Source organism: Anolis sagrei, chromosome 7 (genome assembly GCF_037176765.1).
Source record: "Anolis sagrei isolate rAnoSag1 chromosome 7, rAnoSag1.mat, whole genome shotgun sequence".
NCBI lineage: Eukaryota > Metazoa > Chordata > Lepidosauria > Squamata > Dactyloidae > Anolis > Anolis sagrei.
The window spans coordinates 32,121,225-32,142,487 of record NC_090027.1 but is presented as its reverse complement, the minus strand read 5'-3'; positions in this window follow the sequence as shown (position 1 = coordinate 32,142,487).

Genomic DNA, 21,263 nt, shown 5'->3' with positions numbered 1-21,263 from the left:
GGATCACATGTCGGACACTTCCCAAGTGTCTAGGACTGTGTGATGTATCGGCGAATAATGCGTGCAGATCACAGTAAGGTGGCCTTCTGCAGCTGGCAGATGGTAATTTTGTCAGCGCCTATTGTGTTTAAGTGCAGGCCAAGGTCTTTAGGCACTGCACCCAGTGTGCTGATCACCACAGGGACCACCTTGACTGGCTTGTGCCAGAGTCTTTGCATTTCGATCTTTAAATCCTCAATTATTATTATTATTATTATTATTATTATTATTATTATTATTATTTGAAACACAAGATTATCACTATGCTGTTTGTTGTATTGGCTCACACATTGGACACTTCCCAAGTGTCTAGAACTGTGTGATGTATCAGCGAAAAAGTAGTTTACTACTATTGACTTCCATCAATGTTGGTTCTTGACTGCCTTTCACATAATCTGCCAGTGCGTGTTTCTCTTCTTCTACCATTTGTTTAACTTGCAGAAGCCCTCTTCCTCCTGAATTTCTGGGCAGGTCAAGTCTGTTGACATCACTACGCGGGTGTAATGAGTAGTGGATTGTCATAAGTTTTCTTGTTTTTCTGTCCAGATCATCAAGCTCTGCTTGTGTCCAATTCACAATTCCAGCAGTGTATCTAATGATGGGGATGGCCCAGGTATTGATAGCCTCGATCATATTTCCAACATTTCATTTGGTCTTCAAAACCTTTCTGACGCTTTGGACATATCGTTTGGTGACCACATTTTTCACATGCCATGCTTGAAATTGTCCAACTGTAGTAGACCCAAATATTTATAGGCTTCAGGCTAATTGCATTTTATGGTTTGTCCATTTGGCACGTCTATGCCCTCGCTTTGAGTATTTTTCCCTTTCTTTAATGCCACTGTGGCACATTTGTCTAGGCCAAACTCCATACTGATGCCAATGCTGAAGATTCTGACTGTGTTGGTCAGTGACTGGATTTCAGTTTCTGATTTTCCAAAAGCTTTAGATCATCCATGTACAGTTGTTGTTGATGTTATGACACAAAAACACAATATGTCACAGCAAACGAGATCTATATGCTGGATTTTGCATCACAAAATCACAAGTCGAACACTTCCTAAGTGTCTAGGACTGTGTGTAATGTATTTTCGAATGATGCGTGCAGATGTAAGTCAGGTGACCTTTTGCAGTTGACCGATCATGATTTTGTCAATGTTTATTGTTTCCAAATGCTGGCTGAGATCTTTTGGCATGGCACCCAGTGTGCCAATGACCACTGGGACCACCTGTACTGGTTTATGCCAGAGCCTTTGCAGTTCGATTTTGAGGTCCTGATAATGGCTCAGTTTTTTCCTCAATGTGGCCATCACCTGGAATGGTGACATCAATAATCCAAACTTCTTTCTTTTCCACAATCGTGATGTCTGGTGTATTGTGTTCCAAAGCTTTTTCAGTCTGGATTTGAAAGTCCAACAGTATATTTTTGTGTTCATTTTCCACTCCCTTTGCAGGTTTATGATCCCACCAATTCTTGACTGCTGGTAGGTGGTACTTGTGATGTAAGTTCCAGTGAATAATTTGGGCCACAGAGTTGTGCCTCTGTTTGTAGTCCATCTGTGCAATTTTCTTGCAACAGCTGAGGATATGATCAATGGTTTCATCAGCTTCCTTGCACAATCTGCATTTTGGGTCATCAGCTTATTATTATTATTATTATTATTATTATTATTATTATTATTATAAAACACTGTGTAAAATTTAAATAGTGACCCAAACCTTTCTCTCCACAATGTCACAACTTCAAGATAGTTGAAGGACACTATCATTAAATATGGTTTGGCTTGACTGAATATTTCTGCCTTTAGAAAGCTGATAAAACCACCAACCCATTGCTGAGAGCAATACTGTCCCTGACTCACAGCTCTTGGCATGGTTCCCTTGCTCTTGACAAATTCATAGCTTTTGGAGTACTACACAACTTGTCTACTGATAACTCCTGAACATTCTTGACCTGCTGCTACTGACAAAAGCATCTTTCCAATACTGATACTTGGCTTCCATCAGAACACAGCTAATGGACTCTGGACACCTGAACTTCATTAAAGCAAGACACTCAGCCAACACTGAATTTTGTCTACCACAACAAAAAACAGTGGCAAAACTTTTACACTGAGGAGACAGAGTATAACTGTACATATGCGGAATTATATTTGTGCACTAGAGAATTGCAACCCTGCACAAGTGAATGTGCAAACACATGTGAAATGCACAATAACAATAGATAAGGCGTAACTGCATATACAGTGCATTAAGGATAGAAAGGATTTTTTTTTTTTGAAATTCCCAAAAATCTTTCAATTCTGCACATGCTGTATTTAGAATTCATCCATACTAATCTGGACAACGGAACTGGCAAGACATTAATCCAGAGAGACTAAGCCAGTAATCCAGACAAGCCAAGCAGAGTTGTTTCATCACATGTTCCCGCATTGAAACACAACACTTAACATATTTGGAGAACGTTGCATGGGTTTTTTTATTTAATTAATTTATATTCTGTCTTTCACCCAAAGCTTAATCAAATCAAATCAAATCAAATCATTTATTTTGGTCATAGATCAGCACGGGAAATAGAAATCACATTTTCATACAAACTTGGTACGTTTAGTACATTAAAAATATAAATATAACTACTGAAGCACAATGTGGGTGAGGGAGAGGAAGAGGAAACAGGGTAAAAACATACAATGCACAGATCCATCACCAAATTGTAGATTAAGGGAAGATGATTACTGGACACACCCAAAGTTTAGACGATAACTTCATGCAAAGTACGGTAGCTTAAACAATATTTAGTACAAAAGGTTATTTTTTAAAAAATTAAACAAACTATCCCATTAAAATATTAATTGAAAGCACACATTCAAAGCATAATAAAAGATAGCGCACTCCCATTGACCTGATCTGTTAAAAGCTGTATAAATCCAAATTTATTTTTCAACTGCTAGCCACTGTCTCCTCCTTGTAGTAATGGAATTTCTGTGAGGGAATTTCCTCTTAAGTTTAAACTGCCCTGAGTTAACCATGCAGTCACCACCATTTAGGGACTTTGTCTTTCTTCTGGTAAGGACGCATTTTGCCTCTCTCTAGGTAAAATGTAGCTGCATTGCCTTTTTTAACCTTTTACCTCCTTTAGAAGATGAGACTTAGTAAGCTAGTTAGCTCCAAGATCTTTTCTATCAAGAATGTATTTATTTTACTTCAATAAATATTTTTGAACTTGAAGTTCTGACTCTACAATCCTGAGCCATCCTAAGGAATAGAAGGTTATCTTTTCTCACTACATGTAAGTTTCTGCTGGTTATGGAGTTTACCCCTGGAACTCTGCTATATTTTGGTGATATTGCCCCAACTGAGGATTATTTGTGAGCCTAACAACTCTGACTTCCTAACAGTAGCCACCAAGAAGACTGTTTCCAAAGTCCTTCCAGACTAGATTGTAAGACTAATAGAAGGCCTCCTAAAGATCTGACTAGGCTCAAAGCATCTTAAGGCAGAGATGGGCATTTGCCAGGGTCTATTGCCACACAATTGCCTCTTGCAAGACCCCAGAAGGATCTCCATTATGTTCCTCCTCTCAAATTTTTTTTTTCTATTTTTCATTTTAAAATGGCCTCAACATCTCTTGTGGGTTTGTTTCCTTCATGTCAAATAAAGGTTGGGGTAGATATTTTGGTCCAACTGATATTTTGGGAGATGGATTGAAAGTCCCCAAAAACTATACATGTCATCATTTCACAGGTGAAACCAACTGATGGCCAAGCAACATCAGAGTGTGATCCAAATGGTGACATTTATCCATGAGGAAGAAGAGACAAGCTGGAAAAGTCTGCATTAGCTTGCTTTTACTGAAGTCCAATGAGAAATCAAGATCTCGGCCATCTTCTTCTCTCCCCTCTGTTGAGTTAATGGAGGGTGAACTATATTAGCACTCTGAACTCAGTTTGCAGCAGTTGATGTACTTAGGTGATCACTCGTAATCCAAGGATGATGGCCCTCCAAGTGTAGTGTCTTGGTGGTGGGTCCGTAGATGGCTGTGGAGACCTATTCTTGATCTGCATGTTCTTCCACAGTGAGGACATTGGTTTCCAGGTGGAAGGCAGTCCCAGTCAGGGTTGGCTTGTTGTGCCTTCTTCTTGGCACATTTTCCCCTTTCACCCTCTATTTGTGCCTCTTTGAATTCTGAAGCACTGCTGGTCACAGCTGACCTCCAGTTAGAGCACTCAAGGGCCAGGGCTTCCCAGTTCTCGGTGTCTATGCCACAGTTTTTAAGGTGGGCTTTAAGCCCATCTTTAAATCTCTTTTCCTGTCCACCAACATTACATTTTCCAGTCTTGAGTTGGAAGTATAGTAACTGCTTTGGGAGGAGGTGATTGGACATTGAGACAATGTGGTCAGTCCAGCGGAGTTGATGGCGTAGGAGCATCGCTTCAATGCTGCTGGTCTTTGCTTCTTCCAGCACGTTGACATTTGTTCGCCTGTCTTCCCAAGAGATTTGCAGGATTTTCTGGAGGCAGCGCTGATGGAATCGTTCCAGGAGTTGCATGTGACGTCTGTAGAGAGTCCACGTTTCGCAGGCGTATAACAAGGTTGGGAGGACAATAGCTTTATAAACAAGCACCTTGGTATCTCTACAAATGTCCCGATCCTCAAACCCTCACTGCTTCATTCAGAAAAATGCTGGACTTGCAGAGCTCAGGCAAAGTTGTATTTCAGTGTCAGTGATGACTATTGTGGAGAGGTAGCTGCCAAGGTAGTAGAAATGGTCAACATTTTCTAATGTTACACCATTAAGCTGTATTCCTGGCATTGGGGAGGGATTGGTTGGTGACTGCTGGAAGAGCACTTTGGTTTCCTCAATGTTCAATGAGAGGCCGAGCTTCTTATATGCTTCTGCAAAGGTGTTTAGAGTGGTTTAGATATTCTTCTGAATGCTCACAGACTACATTATCATCAGCATACTGGAATTCTATAACAGATGTTGTTGTGACCTTGGTTTTGGCTTTCAGTCCACTGAGATTAAATAATTTGCCATTTGTCCGATAGATGATTTCCAGTTTGCAGCAATTGATGTATGCCAATGGCAAAGGAAGAAAGTGGAAGGAGGAGAGAGGAGCTGGAGCATTTAAAAAGTAGCTGGCTAAGTGAGACAATTTAGGATTCATAATTAATTCCCTGCCAAATCAGGACACAAAAAGAGCATTGAAAGCAGCATGTATTATTTGTCCAGCTCAGGCATTGGACATGTTCATCTTTCAAACACAAAATCAGTCTGCAAAATTGAGAAAAAGAGGAGCAGGAGGCAAGAGAACCAAAGAACAGCAAGTAGAAGATGCTCCCCCGATTTCTCCTTCCCTAAATTCAGTAGCAAATGTGAAGATATAAGGGGAAATCTCTGCATTTCTACCTGGCAGGCCTGGCAGAGAAGTGAATTTGTGTTTAGTGTCAGTGTATGTTATGAAGTGTTGCAAATGAAGCCTTTGGGGTCCAGGTTCACGGTCAGAGGAGAAGTCTTTTCGATTTCCCAGTTGCCCAAAGTCTGCTACTTGGGTTAGGATTTAAGGCCTGGCTGAGCCCTTTCCTCCTTCATGCTTCCCAATTAATGCCAAGATGAAGAAATGCATTCCTAACATATATTGGCTGTGAAAGCCCTTTGGGTGGGCATGCTTGTGTGTATGGGTTTAAGGAAGGTAGGGTTGAAAATGTGAAGGAGACAGCTATGTGTTCCTCCTAAAGAAAAGAAAAAATGCAAGAAAGATGCAGATTGTAACCAAATCAACCTCCTCTTCTGGTTAATTAATTAGAGTACTATTTTCAGAGGGAGGAAAGGAAAAACACCCTCCTCAAGTCCCCTGTTGCTCAAGGCAATTTTCTCATTGCCATCATTCAGCGTCCCTGATAGACAGGAACACAATTCGTTCTCTGACAGAAGGCGGCCAGTAAAGCACAGATGGAGTGAAAATAGAATTTTTAACACCACTGCAATGCTTGTAAGTACCCAAGGAGAAAACATTCCCCCAGTAGGTAGTCCACCTTTGATGGAGAAAGCTGCTGGGCTTTGGCGTCAGCTTCCACCGGAGTACGTAATTGACTTGCCCTGCTGATATTTTCAATGCGCAAAGCAACCTCTGTGCAGGTGGATTGTTTCGTGTGGCACGAGGCCCGGTGTGACCACTGTGATTTCAGATTGCCCCACGGTACACGTCCTTCCTGCATAATGGTTAAAGGGTTTCATGGGGATGGAAGGGGAAGGGTTTTGGGCGTATTCCGTGTTAAATAAATATTTCTCCCAAATTTTTGTCGAGAGCATAATGGAAAGGATTTGACTCTTTTTTTAAGCAAGTGAAACTAGCCAATTTGGCGCATCAACATCTAGGACAGGTGGATAACTGGGGGAGGCTAAAAGGCCATCTTACCGTGTCCCTTGGAGACTTCAGAGGGTTTCCATGGCATCTGCTCCAAACAAAATAAATAATTGGGAGGTTTGTTTCTCCAAAATGCCCTCTTAGGGACATGGCAGCATTTTCACCATGTTTTCAGTCTTCCTCAGCCTGGGTTACTATCATCTCCTCCTTCGTGTCTTTAACGACTTGAGAAACTGCAAGTCACTTCTGGTGTGAGAGAATTGACCATCTGCAAAGGGGATGCCCAGATGTTTTGATGTCTTACCATCCTTGTGGGAGGCTTCTCTCATGTCCCCTCATGAGGAGCTGGAGCTGACAGAGGGAGCTCATCCAAGCTCTCCCCGGATTCTAACCTCCAACGTGTCGGTCTTCAGTCCTGCTGGCACAAGGGTTTAACCCATTGTGCTACTGGGGGATGCTATCATAAAACTCCATATAAGGCAAAATACATAGAGCAATATCCAAACAAGCAATCTAAATACAAATAATAACACTCAGACACATATATTCACTATACTAACCAGTTTTTAAGCATGAATTTTTAACTTGTGTCCTTTGTCTAATCTCTGTTTTGTGTATTTTAATATGTATTTTATAGAAATATGTTTTTTTTTGTCGTATCAGGAGTGACCTGAGAAACTGCAAGTTGCTTCTGGTGTGAGAGAATTGACCGTCTGCAAGGACGTTGCCCAGGGGATGCCCAGATGATTTGATGTTTTATCATCCTTGTGGGAGGCTTCTCTCATGTCCTCGCATGAGGAGCTAGAGCTGATAGAGGGAGCTCATCCGCCTCTCCTCGGATTCGAACCTGCGACCTGTCAGTCTTCAGTCCTGCCGGCACAGGGGTTTAACCCACTGCGCCACCGGGGGCTCCTAGAAATATGTTTAATGTGTATCTTTTATAGAAATACATTTTAATATGTGTATTTGTAGCATTTTGACAATGTTTGTGTGTTTTAATTATTCTGTAACCCAGCTCAAGTCACGAGGAGAAGCGGATAAGAAATAAAATTATTATTATTATTATTATTATTATTATTACTACTACTACTACTACTACTACTACTAATATTAATTGCAATTCCATAACTAACTAAAAGTCTGTTTTCTTCTTTTTTATTGATTTTTTTTAAAAAATATCCTTCTTTCATGCACATAAGAATTTTTGTTGTTTCCATATTATCTAGTTCATTGAGTAAAATTATAATGTAATAGAGTAACATTTTAAACATTCAGTTTGGTTTTGAATCCTTTTGTTAACTCATTTTTGTAAAATGTGAAAGAAAAGAATTAACTGTGGAAAAATGAAGGCATGACAGCCTCTAGCTATCTTTGGGGGTGGTGTCTTAGAACTACAATCAAAATTAATATTTTATTTTATTTATTTTTAAGAAGGAAAGGAAGGAAGATCTCAAGTTTATGGAGCCACAGAGTTCCAAAAAAAACACGGGTCCTTGCTTTGAGCAAGTATTTGTAGTTATGAAAGGTAATTTACATCTGACCAAAGCAGTTTCAACGCTCACCAAAAACAAAGAGGGAGGCGCTGTAACTGGGTTTCCAGCTATTCTCATTTTTGCAGCGTTGGAACTACGAGAATGCTCTGGACTACAAAATTGGTTTCCCAGAAAATCAGATGCTATTTTTCTTCCAATGTCCAAAGAGCAAAAGACAGTTTTCCTAACCTACAAGGGGATATGTTGCTTGCTTTTATTGTTAATGACGATGTTGTTTTTATGCTGTTTTATATTTTGTTGCTCTGTTTTTAACTGTATGTTGTCTGGGCATGGCCCCATGTAAGCCACCCTTAGCTCCTTTGGGGAGATGGAGGTGGGGTAGAAAAATAAAGTTGCTGTTAGGTTCTTGTGGGTTTTTTCGGGCTATAGGGCCATGTTCCAGAGGCATTTCTCCTGACGTTTCGCCTGCATCTATAGCAAGCATCCTCAGAGGTAGTGAGGTCTGTTGGAACTAGGAAAATGGGTTTATATATCTGTGGAATGACCAGGGTGGGGCAAAGAGCTCTTCTCTGCTGGAGCTAGATGTGAATGTTTCAACTGACCACCTTCATTAGCATTTGAAGGCCTGGCTGAGCCTGGGAAAATCTTTTGTTGAGAGGTGTTAAGATGTGCCTGGTTGTTTCCTCTCTGCTGTTTTGCTGTTGTAATTTTAGAGTTTTTTTAATACTGGTAGCCAGATTTTGTCCGGATGCCTGACCACTGTCTCCCAAAGCAGTTGCTCAACTCTGAACTCAAGAATGGAAAATGGAATGTTGGAGGACAAGAAAAGAGATTTAAGGATGGGCTCAAAACAAACCTTAAAAACTGTGGTATTGACACCGAGAACTGGGAAGCCCTGGCCCTCGAGTACTCTACCTGCAGGTCAGCTGTGACCAACAGTGCTGTAGAATTTGAAGAGGCACGAATGGAGGGTGCAAGAGAGAAAAGTGCCAAGAGTAAGGAGTGTCAAGCCAACTCCAACTGGGACCACCTTCCACCTGGAAATCAATGCCCTCACTGCAGGAGAACATGAAGGTCAAGAATAGGGCTCCACAGCCACCTACAAACCCACCCCCAGGGCACTTAGAGGACCATCATCCATGGACTACGAGGGATCGTCTAAGTAAGTAAGTAAGTACGCCCCATTCTTTTCCGAAATTCTATCCTAGTTATATTTCACCTGGTCTTGCTCAGCATTATTTTTAAAATTTTAATTATTACATATGGCCCAGCCTTAGGTTTTTAAATGTTATTGTGTTATTGTTGATGTTTACTGCCTATTTTCTGTTTACAAGTTTTATTTTATTGTTTTGTATTAGTGTTGTTTTTTGCTGATGTACTGTGGGCTCGGCCTCATGTAAGCCACACCGAGTCCCTTGGGGAGATGGTAGCGGGGTACAAATAAAGATGATGATGATGATTATTATTATTATTAATTGAAGCAAGGGTCTATCAATGTAGACTCCTAATCACCAACCTGGGTGGAGCTTTGCTTGGTGCTCAGAAAGAGCTGGCTGCCATTGCCAGCCCTCTTTGTCCGAGGGAGTTTCAGCTTAAGGGGCAATTGTGACAGGGATTTTCTTTCTACCTGTTGCAATGGGAATTGTTCAAAGGAGGGGCAGGAAAAGATAGCCAGGCGCTTCCTGTTGGATAGGGGATCTCAGTAGCTTCTGCCCAGGCAAGTGGTGATCAAGGTGGCCCAATAGTCATGACGTTCATTACAAAACACCATAACTATTGGGATCACATTTATGTAAATTGCAGACAGAATTCCAGCCTTGCTGCCTTGAAAAATCTCATCCCTCTCTTGAGAGAGCTGTTTACTGATTCCTCCAAATTTCCTTTTATCGTCAAAGAGGATTCTTGGCATCTTTGCAGGTCAGTTATAACTATCCTCCGGGGACTCTTGACAATCCCACTTGTGCCTACTTCACAAGCAAAAATATATATCCAATTATTCAGCTTATTATTACACTTTGCAAACACAACAAGAGCATTTCTCCTGAACTCTGTAACTTCAGGTGTAAATACATATGTTGGCAGCACGGAGAGGGAACCATAAACTACTAATGATGCCCCTTCTTTTTGACACTGAGTGACAGGTTTTGATGATTAAATGAAAAAAACATGTGTATCGATTTCAATTTCATTAATGAGCTAAAAGGCTAATCATCAGTTCAAAATATTCAAATTAATGGAGACAGCTCTGTTAAAATCTTGCCGGCAGGTTTGCTTACAGAAACATTGTAAACAGTGCTGGATCACTGAAGACAGAAAGATACCATTTTTTTTTCATATGGCATATCTCCTTGGATTTGCTGCATACGCTAAAGGTAGAGCAAGATACTGGGAAAAATCAATTCCGAGATTTTGATAAGAGGAGAGCTTCCCAGAGAAAGGCTTGTGAGTGGGACGTGAGCCACCAAGATGCTTTACCCTAAACTTTAGACTTAGGGTTGCCCTAAGTCTGAAATCTCTTGAAACAACAACACCATTCACAAAACCAGGGAATTCAACTCAAGAAACAATCAGGGCCAGCTAATCACCTCCCAACAAAGGATTTCCCCAGGCAGTAAGAAACCAAACCTTGAAACTGCTAGGCCATTAAATGCTAATCAAGGTGACCAATTGTAACACTCACACCTACCTCAAACAGACAATTAATGGAGGGTGAACTACAAGAGTTTTTTCTCCCACCCTGGACATTCCACAGATATATAAACTAAGCCCACTTGCCTACTTTCTAACAGACCTCACAACCTCTGAGGATGCCTGTCATAGATGCAGGGGAAACATCCAGAAAACACACAACAAGCCAACAAGTATCCTAATTAACTGTTCTATCTCATCAGTTCCTATTGAAATACTGGTAAGTTTATATTGGTTAAAATCATTCTTCATTTTCAGGATTGTATTCTTTTTTAATGGTTTTTCACTACAAATAAGATATGTGCAGTGTGCATAGGCATTTGTTCATTTTTTTTTCACTGATGGTCTGAGGGACCATGAACCTGCCCTCTGCTTAAAAAATTTGAGGATCCCTAAATTCAAGGAACAGTGGCATCCAGTGCAATTGGACTGGACACCATTATTTTTCTTATGCAACTCAAAATCCTCCTAGAAAAACATTGAAATTGGAGGTTAGGGATGCTCTGAGAGTTATCAAAGGACAGGGAGTGGAAGGGAAAGAAATGATATCTTGTTGACACTCAGGTGCCAGTACATTCCTGAATATACAGTAGAGTCTCACTTATCCAACATAAATGGACCGGCAGAACGTTGGATAATGTGAAAATGTTGGATAATAAGAGGGATTAAGGAAAAGCCTATTAAACGTCACCAAAACATCATGCTTTACAACAAATCAACAGAAAAAGCAGTTCAATACACAGTAATGTCATGTAGTATTACTATATTTACGAATTTAGGGCCAAAATGGACAAGGTTTCTTTCATTCTCCCATCCTGGACATTATTCCGGGCAGGAGGAAGACTGGATTGGATTATACAGAACATTGCATGAGTGAAGGTTGGATAAGCAAGACTCTACTATATATCACTAACACAGCGTTTCTCAACCTGGAGGTCGTGAGGGGGTGTCAGAGGGGTCTCCAAAGACCATCAGAAAACACTGTATTGTCTGTTGGTATTGGGGATCATGTGTGAAGTTTGGCCCAATTCTATCCTTGGTGGGGTTCAGAATGCTCTTTGATTGTAGGTGAAGTATAAATCCCAGCTACTAGAACTCCCAAATATCAAGGTCTATTTCCCCCAAACTCAGCCAGTGTTCACATTCGGGCATATTGAGTATTCATGCCAAGTTTGGTCCAGATCCATTATTGTTTGAGTCCATAGTGCTGTCTGGATGTAGGTGAACTCAAGGTCAATGCCCACCAAACCCTTCCAGTATTTTCTGTTCGTCATGGGAGTTCTGTGTGCCAAGTTTGGTTCAGTTCCATCATTGGTGCAATTCGGAATGCTCTTTGATTGGAGGAGAACTATAAATCCCAGCAGCTACAACTTCAAATGACAAAGCCAATCCCTCCCCGCCAACCCCACCAGTATACAAATTTGGGCATATCAGGTATTTGTGCCAAATTTGGTGCAGTGAGTGAAAATACATCCTGCATATCAGATAGCTACATTACAATTCATAACAGTAGCAAAATTACAATTATGAAGCAACAATGAAAATAATTTTATGGTTGGGGGTCACCAGAGCATGAGGAACTGTATTAAGGGGTAGCAGCATTAGGAAGGTTGAGAAACACTGCACTAACACAAATCCAGGACCTGGTCATCTTCTGTATCTCTTCTGCCTCTCAACAACTAATGTGAACAGTCTCTGATGGCTCATCATGGTTTGTGTTTTGCCACCTCTCTTGCTCCATTCCTAGAAATATAAAGAGCCCAATGACATCATGGGTCGACTCCATCTCCACGTCTCTTATAATGTCTATTTTGTCCCTTGGCTCATATTGCTGGGTGCCGCTGGCTTTATTATGAAACTCAATCACCCATGTATTCATAACCTTCAGTAGCTCTCATTCATAAGTTGGCACCACGGCGCGATAACACTCCCGAGCAGAGGTTGGTTGTATTAAGGGAAACCGGCCATCAAGATTTTCGTTGCGGAAAATGCCAAGCAAAGGTTGTTATTATGAAACCATGATTTCATTTTACCTCTGCCCAGAGCCGTTATTTTTAACTGGTCCATTGCACATCATACCTTTGATTAAAAAAACCCACATTATTATTTTTTCTCCTTTTCCTTTTTTAAAAATTGGCCCTGTAAACATTGCTTTCCTAATGGAAAAGGAGAATTGGTCAGCCAGGCCAAGCTGCAGAGGTTATTGCTATTAAATGGCTAATTCTTGCCCACTAGACTAATAATTTAACCATGCTAATAATATCAGCCGGTGCCTATGTCAAATCCATTGTTACACAATGTGACCAAATCCATTACCACACACATGGAAATCAATTACCGCACATTAGGGAGCGCTTAACAATTTACCGCAGCCTTTGCCGCAGAGCATTGTGTGCATGGGGAGGAGGGATGAATCATTATCTGCCATGCTGGAAATAGATCTCCCTCCTTCCTCTGTAACAAAAGCACACAGGTGCATAGCATAGCACATGCAGACTGGTAATGGCTTGATGTAGGTAAACAAGGCATTTTAGGTGTTGGAAATGTACAGTTTACAAGAAAGCAGCATGCCGAAGGTGGGAGAAGGATGCATTGCTATTGAGAAAAATTGCTCCTTTTGTTGGGCTATAAATACGTTCTCTCTCCTTCAGTAACAATCAAAAGGAAGGGAGGTGGGGAAAGGGGGGAAACTAAGCTATCATGCACACTTAAGGAACCTGCGCTTAACATGAGTTTGATGGAGAATGCATACATACTGGCAATCAAGTCACGAGATTGTTTCCGTCTTGTTGTGCTTATGCGTTTCAGAGGAAACTTACACTTTCTGACATCTCAGAGATGCCAACTAGGACACATATGACCAGGCGACATCAGAGAGTGGTCAAGATGGCAAAGGTTATTAATGAGGAAGAACAGACAATATATGCAATATGCATCAGTTTGCTTTTACCTGAATCTACTGGAAAGGGCAATAGTCGTCTTCCACTGCCTGAATGCAAATAATCTTTGCCTTCTTGACCTCAGGAAGTAGAGGACCAAGGGACCAATGGGAGGGGAGAGAGAAACTGGGATGTTGTAAAAGAAGATTAAAAAGTGGATTTGCTGAGATTATTCTTGCCAAAGCCAGACACTTGTATGGTATACAATTAGACTGGACATCATGTTTTAGCTATGTTGTCCTAGTCAGCATACCCAATTGTCCATACAGGTAATTTCCTTAATTCATACTTTGTCATCATCTCACATGATCTTTGAGACTGAGTCTGTCCACTCTGACATGGGAGGAAGCCAGAGTATGTAGGGTCGCTGGTATTGGGATGGTTGTTTTCAGTCCTTTCAGTTCAGGTCCCCAAAAATTGGACCATCATGGGATGGGGGCTTCCCCCCATTGTCTCCCCTTCCCATGTATTCTTATTACCTGGCACCTGTTGTTTCTACTCTACAGTAAGAGGTGTTTGGTTGCAGGAACTGGCAGGCAGGCATGTTTTTGGGGCCTGCCTGCACGCCATGCCACACATGCACTCTCCTTGGAAAGTATGTGTGTGAGAGAGACGGGGCATGCAGGCAGGTCCAGAAAGTGCACCTGCCTGCCAGTGCCTGCAGCCAAGCACCTCTTACTCTAGAGTTAGAGGTACTAAGCTTCAGGCATGCTCCAGACCTGCCTGCATACCCTGCCACACTCTTCGAGAGTGCATGTGTGGCAGGGCAAGCAGGCAGACCCACCACACACACACTTTCTTTCCAAGCCAAGGAGGCAAGTTCAGATGCACACAAAACCAGATTTTTGTGTGTGGAGGGGGCTTCCTGTTTTGTGCTTCCAAAGAAATGGAAAACACACCACCCCTATATCCCCGGATCTGATCCCAGATTATCTGGCAGTATAGACTCATATAATCCTGTTCAAAGCAGATAATCTTGGATCAGATCATGGGATATAGGGCAGCGTAGATCCAGCCTATATCAACAGCTAACAAACGCAACCTGAGTTTGCTTTCCTTTGTGAAAAAAAAATCAGCTCTTGAGGGCGAGCACAGAAAAAGATTTTCTGTGTAAATCCTGGGGCATTGGAACCACTTTGAGCTAGCTTCACCTCAAAGATAAACTCAGTGTGGCTTCATAAGAAAAATTTGCATGGAAGGGACAGCACTTTGAGAGGGCCCTTCCACACAGCCAAATAACCCAAAATATTAAGGCAGATAATCAACAATATCTGCTTGGAACTGCATTATCTGAGTCCACACTGCCATATAATCCAATACAATATGGATTTTATACAGCTGTATGGAAGGAGCCAGAAATGCTCAAGACTCACACATTTTAGTGCTTTGACATTTTGGGCGAAGACCAGAAACTGATAGCCAGTTTAGAAGAGTTATTTATATTTCAAGTCCCGCATTTCTGCCTCTGTATTCTATTTAGGTATAGCAATAAGCTCTATATTTGCCCTTAAGCAATTGTCAGTTTTTCTTCAGATCTCCAGGTCTTCTGTCCTCATGACTGAGGAGCAATCCTGTTGCAGGTTATTGCAAGGAGCCTAACTGGAGAGTTGTTTACAGCCTTATTCATAATCTAGTCCGGAAACTACCACCTACAAGGAATAAATCAAACTTTAGTCATCTGCACCATTTCCCCTTCTGTCACCTTTCTACAACAATCTCTCACCTCACACAAAGTTAGAGGCTTTGTGTATATATATATATATATATATTCTGTAGTTTCCTAATGACTCATTCATAGCATTTTTCCCTGGGCTATATTGCCTTGTGTGAAGCAAACAATTTACCACATTCTTGCAGAGACTATTTTCTCTGTGTGATCCACTTGTGTGGAGGTTGGGGAAGTAATTGACGGATATTTTGGCCTCAAAAATAGCTTCTGAAGACAAAGCGCCCTAGTGATATCAGAGTATAGGCTCGAGGGATGAAAAAACTGAAAAGAATTGAAAATGCACCAAAACAAAATGGAATAAAGACAAATTTGTTAGTTTTCAATGCATAAATGGAAAACAGTACAAAGTCAGACAAAAAACTCCCTTGGTAGCCAGTGCTGTCCTGGCACAGGTTATATTGTGGAGCTATCCTGAATCTTGCAATTCAAAGGGAGAGAACTTTTGGTTCTCCAGAAATTTTGGTCTATAATTTCCATAATAGATATGCAGATGATGCCACTATGATGGCTGAAAGTGGGGAGGATCTGAGGAGCCTTTCTTCTGAAAGAAGAAAGTGCAAAAGCTGGGTTGCAGTTAAACATAAAAAAACCCAGATTCTGGCAACTGGACTGATTGATAACTGGCAAATAGAGGGAGAAAACATGGAGGCCATGACAGACTTTGTATTTCTAGGTGCAAAGATTACTGCAGGTGCAGACTGCAGCCAGGAAATCAGAAGACATTTACTTCTTGGGAGGAGAGCAATGACCAATCTTGATAATATAGTGAAGAGTAGAGACATCACACTGGCAACGAAGATCCACATAGTTAAAGCAATGGTATTCCCCATAGTCACCTACGGATGTGAGAGCTGGACCTTTGGGAAGGCTCAGTGAAGGAAGATAGATGCTTTTGAACTGTGGTATTGGAGAAAAGTTCTTAGAGTGCCTTGGACTGCAAGAAGATCCAACCAGTCCATACGCCAGGAAATAATCCCTGACTGCTCATTGGAGGGAAGGATATTTGAGGCAAAGATGAAGTCCTTTGGCCACATAATGAGAAGACAGGAAAGCTTGGAGAAGATCATGATGCTGGAGAAAATGAAAGGAAAAAGGAAAAGGGGCCGACCAAGGACAAGATGGATGGTATCCTTAAAGTTATTGGCTTGACTCTAAAGGAGCTGAGGCTGGAGACAGCGAACAGGGAGCTCTGGCGTGGGCTGGTCTATGAGGTCACGAAGAGTCAGAAGCAACTGAACAAATAAACAACTATAACAAATTTCCATAATGCTTTACCATTGGCAATGATGTCAAAACATTCTGGAAACTGAAGTCCAAATTAGTATAGTTGCCCTCTGTGTGTGTGTGTGGGTCCATGAGCACGCCTTCATGTCACCTGTTCACATATGGCAGTATTTCATAAGGTTTTCTTAGGCAAGATATATTCAGAGTTGCTTTTGTCAGTTTCACAAATTCAAGAAGGGCATTCAATAGATGCCATTTACCTTCTCCGTGCAAAATTCATGGTATGGAAGTCCTTACTTAGTATTTTAAAATCATGTCAGAAGCTATTTGAGAGCCGTGGTGGTGCAATGGGTTAAACCCTCATGCTGGTTGAACTACTGATATGAAGGTTGGTGGTTCAAATCCATGAGATGGGGTGAGCTCCTGTATGTCAGCTCCAGCTTCTCATGTGGGGACACGAGAAAAGCCTCCCATAGGATGGTAACACATCTAGGCATCCCCTGGGCAACGTCTCTGCAGACGGCCAATTCTCTCACACCAAGAAGCGACTTGCAATCTTTACTTATTGAGGGAGAGAGATTATTCTAAAGACAACCTGCATCTCCAAATCAGGGCAGAGTCACCACATTTCCCCCCACTTTGCCCCTATTTCTATAACAAGGAGCTGGAAAGGTTAACAGATGGAGAATGTTTGCCTCCCTGCGCTGTGCAATCCTTCACCCAGCGATCTCTGCAAATCAAATGACTATTAATTTAAAAGGCCCAAGAGCAGGCCTGGTTAAGGATCTCCCCACCTTCCAACCTTTTCTCTTCTTGATCAGTTGGTAACTCTCAGGCGATGGAACCCAGGTGTAATGAGACAGCAATTTGGTTTACTACAGTGAGAGCAATAGCCTTCAATTCCATCCAGAGGGAATTTGTTTTCTCCATTATACCAGGTGGGAAGTTTTCTCCCGCCCTGCTCTGCCCATTACTGAGTGAACAGGAGATGGGAGATTGCCCACCAGCAAAGTAATTTTGCAACACCAGTTTATATCAATACAGAACTGCATCCAGAGGCGATTATTCCAAGGCCAATTTAGGTTGTAGAATGTGTTTTCTGAACAGTGGCGATCTCCAAAAGGAGAAATTGTAAGGTTATCCAGAAGGTGAATGTGCGGTATTAGCTTTAAGGTTCTTTGGGGGGGGGGGGGGGGGAGCAGAGAAAATAGACCCACAACTAGAATCAGAAAATCCCTGCTGGACTCCTGAAGTCTACTGTGGCAAGGGAGGGAGGTGTGTACGGTTGGGAATCCTTGGAAAAGCAAACCGAAGAATCATGAAAAGAGTTACAGGAAAGCTAGTGCTGTTATCCTTCTTTTCTTGGCTTCCCCTTTCATTTGATACCATGGCTGATGAAGCCTTACTGGCACCAATGCACACAGCTGCTCTTAGGACACATGGCTGCTTCAGCTGGCACACTTGCTAAGTGAGCATGGCATGGAGAGACAAGTGCAAAGGACACATGAATCAACAGTGTGTGGAAACCGATGGAAGAGAGAGATGGGCCAAACACAGAAGAAGAAACCAAGTCCTATGAGGAGCTGTTTAGGGAGGTAGGGGTATTTAGCTTGGAATAAAGAAGGTTCAGAGGGTTATTTATTTGTCATGTCAGAGCAACCAGTGAATTATATTACATTTCTAACAGAGCAAAGCGAACAAACAGACAAAAAACTACATTTGTGAGTTTGGTAGTTGATTAAATGGTCTTTGACCAGTATCTGGCCACTTGGAGTGCCTCTGGTGTTGCTGCAAGAAGGTCCTCCATTGTGCATGCGGCAGAGCTCAGGTTGCATTGGAGCAGGTGGTCAGTGGTTTGCTCTTTTCCACACTCGCATGTCAAGGATTCCACTTTGTAGCCCCATTTCTGAAGGTTGGCTCTGCATCTCGTGGTGCCAGAGCGCAGTCTGTTCAGCGCTTTCCAAGTCATCCAGTTTTCTGTGTGCCCAGGGAGGAGTCTCTCATTTGGTATCAGCCATTGATTGAGGTTCTGGGTTTGAGCCTGCCACTTTTGGACTCTCGCTTGCTGAGTGTTCCAGCGAGTGTCTCTGTAGATCTTAGAAAACTATTTCTAGATTTAAGTCGTTGATGTGCTGACTGATACCCAAACAGGGGATGAGTTGGAGATGTCTCTGCCTTGGTCCTTTCACTATTGGCTGCTACTTCCCGGTGGTGCAATACCGGTTCAGAGGGTACATGATAGCCATATTTAAATGTTTGAAAGGATGTCACATTAGAGAGGGCAAAGCTTTTGTTTTTTCTTCTGCTCTAGAGACCAGGATATGGACCAGTGGATCAAACTTCAGGAAAGAGGTTTCACCTAAATATTAAGAAGAATTTCTTGATGGCAAGAGCTGCTCAACAGTAGAATATGCTGGCAGTTCCTCCTTTTCTTGAGATTTTAAAGCAGAGCTTTGATGGCCATCTATTTGGAGTGCTTTAATTGCATTTTCCTGCATTGCAGAAGATAGACTTGCAGTATCTTCTATACTTTGATTCTAAGCAGACTGAGAGCCCTTCCACACACAGCCATATAACCCAGAAATCAAGGCAGATAATCCACAATATCTGCTTTAAACTGGATCATCTGAATCCACACTGCCATATAATCCAGTTCAATGTGGATTGTATACAGCTGTGTGGAAGAGGCCTAAGAATGAAGGTACTGGCAGTTGGGTCACACATGAAAATTCTTTCAATGTGCCAGTGACCAAGTCTTTGCAAAAAGTGATGTATGTTTACAATTGCCTACATCAGTGTTTTTCAACCTTCCTAATGCCGCGACCCCTTAATACAGTTCTTCATGTTGTGGTAACCCCCAACCATGAAATTATTTTCGTTGCTACTTCATAACTGTAATTTTGCTACTGTTATGAATCATAATGTAAATATCTGATATGCAGGATGTATTTTCATTCACTGGACCAAATTTGGCACGAATACCCCATACACCCAAATGTGAATATAGCGGGGTTGGAGTTGTGGGCTGGGATTGATTTGGTCATTTGGGAGTTGTAGTTGCAGGGATTTGTAGTTGACCTACATTCAAAGAGCATTCTGAACTCCACCAATGATGGACTTGACCCAAACTTGGCACACAGAACTCTCATGAGCAATAGAAAATACTGAATGGGTTTGGAGAGCACTGAGCTTGAGTTTTGGAGTTGTAGTTCACCAACATCCAGAGAGCACTGTGGACTCAAACAATGATGGATCTGGAGCAAAATGGCATGAATACTCAGTCCCCCCAAATGTGAACACTAGTGGGGAAAATAGACCTTGACATTTGGGAGTTGTAGTTGCTGGGATTTATAGTTCACCTACAATCAAAGAGCATTCCGAACCCATCAAGAGAGCACTGTGGGCTCAAATAATGATAGATCTGGACCAAAATTGGCATGAATACTCAATATGCCCCAACTGTGAACACTGGTAGTGAACACACAGAACCCCCATGACCAACAAAAATACTGTATGTTTTGATGGTCTTTGGTGACCCCTTGGACACCCCCTCATGACCCCCTCCAGGGGTCCCAACCCCCAGGTTGAGAAACACTGGTCTACATTAAAAATGGTAAAATTCACAATTTTCTGCATATCACACACCCTACCTTTGATTTTTCAACTAGAGATTTTGTTGAGGGGACGGGGACCTTTTAAATCACAACTTCCAGATGATAAGCAACCTTGCTGGCTGGGGATTCTGGAAATTATAGTCCAAATGAGCAACTTTTCCAAGCATTTTATATGATTGTGACAAATGATGTCTTTTCTGGGACTTGTATTTTAAAGAAGTAACTTTTCCAACCCATTTTTATGGCCTTAATAAAGTTTTTCCAAGGCAGCTTTCTCAGAGATGTAATATTTCCATGCTATGACCATAATAAATGTTGCTGTAGCATACTGTAATACTTTATTTACATTTTGAGTTCAGTGGGTTTTACTCAGTGGAAAGTGTCCAGGATTTCAGCCTCCCTGTGGTGAGTTACCTCCTTTCCGTCAGGCAAGTTTAAAACGATGGTATGCAGTCTTCCAGACAATATAAAACAAAAATAAAAAGAAATGCAAAGTAAAATGAGCTCAGCTACCCACACAGATACACTTATTTGCTTGTGCAGTTCATAGCCTGTATCTTCAATTTTTATGTTCCCAGGATGGCTATACAAAGATATGATAATAGCATAATATAATAAATAGGGCATGCATACAATCCCAAGCAATGAAAACAAAACAGCAAAGTCCATTTGAAGAAGAGAACTTGAAATTGCTCAGTTAAAAACAGAGTAATTAGCCATTTATAAGAGCCAGGATGGTTTGGGCATTGCACTATGACTCTGGATAACTGGGTTTGAATCTTTGCTGATCCACTGTGTAACCTTGGGCAAGTCAGGCTCTCTGAACCTCAGAGGAAAACACTGGCAAAGCTCTTCTGAACCCTGTGACAAGTTTGCTGTGGGGTTGAAAGCAAAGAATAACAAGTATATGGAAAAAGAGAACTTGGGTGGTGGGAATTTTTGGTGCTTGAAAAATAGTAATTCATGGACATCTCTGGGGAGAACTGATGAGCCACCATTGAAAAGTCCCAATTTCTTTCCCAACGATATAGATGCAAGAGGCTCTTGGAGATTGATCTTCTGATGATGTTTTCCACCAGCAATGGAACAAAAACTGCTAAGATCACAGAGTGGTCACTACCAGACTTGGCAACAGAGTGTCAGTATCTTAACAAGAATATTGAAAGAAC